The sequence below is a fragment of the Grammomys surdaster genome, unplaced genomic scaffold (assembly GCF_004785775.1).
Source record: "Grammomys surdaster isolate TR1022 unplaced genomic scaffold, NIH_TR_1.0 125863, whole genome shotgun sequence".
NCBI classification, from domain to species: Eukaryota; Metazoa; Chordata; class Mammalia; order Rodentia; family Muridae; genus Grammomys; species Grammomys surdaster.
In genome coordinates this window covers 2,935,392-2,937,695 of record NW_021620689.1, presented here as the reverse complement: position 1 = coordinate 2,937,695, position 2,304 = coordinate 2,935,392, and positions in this window count along the sequence as shown.

The following is a 2,304-nucleotide window of genomic DNA, read 5'->3' as shown; positions in this document are numbered from 1 at the left end:
GAGGATGAGGGTAGTTAACAATCACAGAGGGTCCACTGAGTGGATGAAACAAAAGAGTCCAATAACTTCATACATACATATACATGTATACATGCATATATACATAAACACATACATGCATGCAGAGCTACAGACAGACATATATATATCCACACAAAGAATGATTAGAGCAGAGCTCCAGCATTTTATACATACATACACATACATACATACATACATACATACACACATACATACACACAATTGGTGAATGAAGCGAGCTACAACACATCACCCAGGCAAGCTTTACATACATACATACAGACATACATACAGACATACATACATACACACACACATAGTTGATGGATGGAAGGAACAGTGTACCAGCCCTACACACTATATTGTTTCTTCCATAGCTTTCTGAGTTCGAGGCCAGCCTGGTCTACAGAATGAGTTCCAGGACAGCCAGGGCTACACAGAGAAACCCTGTCTCCAAAAAAAAAAAAAAGAAAAGAAAAAAGAAAAGAAAAAGAAAGAAAGAAAGAGAGAAAAAGAAAAATCAATTATCACCAGTCTAGTCTCAGTGACAGTCATGTCAGCCAGTGCTGCCATTGTTCTTGTTCCCTGAACATAAAAGGCCCCTAGTTTAACAATTAAGAGTATGCCTTTCTGAATTTCAAATTGTTTCTTAAGAATTTCTACATCAGAGCCAGTATTAAAAACATCTCAACCTAGTTTCACTAACAATGTTATTTTTCCAAAGGTTTTCTAAGAGTGGTGGTCAGTGCTAACAATCTCCATCTCTAAGTTCTTTATGGTGCTGGGCTATGTGTCTGCCTCGCTACTGACATGTCTGAGCACTAGGGGCAAGCCACTCAGGGAAGGCAGACCACAGTCTGTAATAGGGCTCCTAGTCCGTGTTTCCCTAGGTGAGAGTCTGAGATGGATGCTGTGGTTCCTTTTCTCCTGTATTCTCAGATGTCACTTGGGCACCAGGAACAGGTCAGCAGGTCCATGCTATCCCTCAGGGCATTAAAGCACCAGGCAGGGATGGGGAGGCTGAGCCTGGGATAAGGGTGGTATCTGGTTTGGTGTCAAGTGAATGCCAAAAGTATGGAAGGGCTGGAAGAGAGAAGGCCTTCTCTGGGAGACTTAGGTGCAGCTCTTTACAACAAGGCTCCCCCTCGCCCCTACGTGATCCTTGATGGAGACTGTCCTTGCTTTTCCAAACTGCTTTATTTAACGGCAGATGTAAATGTATACCTTTACTCAGGGTGAACCAGGGATTAAATACCTTCTGCAGGAAAGGAAGCTCATTGACTAACACTCAGGGCCTATCTAGATACCTCATTAGCATGGAGAACTCCAGGTTGACAGTCTATTATGGTCCTCTCAGTGGGGTGTCATGGTTTCGTGGTCCAGATCAGGTAGTTTGGCAGGGACCTGGCTCCAAGCCTGCCATTCTCAATTCTGAGATTTTCCGGGGTTTAGGCTTACTCAGCCTTAGCAGTTCTTCTGTCTGGTGGCACTGTCCACTTTTCCTACACTTTTCTAGGTGTCAGAAGCCATAATGGGACAAGCTAATAACTAGCAGGTGATCATCTTGAAATGGCCTGCTTTGGATTATTATATAATCTATGACAGATTTGTCCTTACTAAGCAAGGTTGTAAGCGATTCATTTTAGGAAAGATTCCTGCTATTAATATTCTTTTCCTGTTATTATTAAACATATATAACCATCATTAAGTAATAGCCCACACCTTTGGTGCAGATCCATGAAGATGTACTGTCTTGCAGTGATGCTTTATAGACATATAGATGACTTATTAAGTCTTTTTTTTTTTTTTTTTGGTTTTTTTTTTTTTTTTTTTGGTTTTTTGAGACAGGGTTTCTCTGTGTAGCCCTGGCTGTCCTGGAACTCACTCTGTAGACCAGGCTAGCCTTGAACTCAGAAATCCGCCTGCCTCTGCCTCCCAAGTGCTGGAATTAAAGGCGTGCGCCACCACCACCCGGCCTGCATGTAAACTTCTATTTTAATTTATGATTTGACTTTTTGTGTGAACTCATGATGAACTTTGTAACATATGATCATGTATTCTGAAAGATGTATAAGTACTGAGGACAAAGAGATAAGAGGCAGATAGAGAAGAATTTTTCCCTTTCCCTACTTAGGATCTGTCTGTGTTTCCTCTTAGATTGCTTTCATATGAAACTTTTTACAATTTAGTAATAAATGCTATAACCACTTTTCCTAGTGTCCTGTTTTCTTCTTGTGACTAGCAAGCAGTTCCTGCTGAGATAAACAAAGGCCACATTATTTA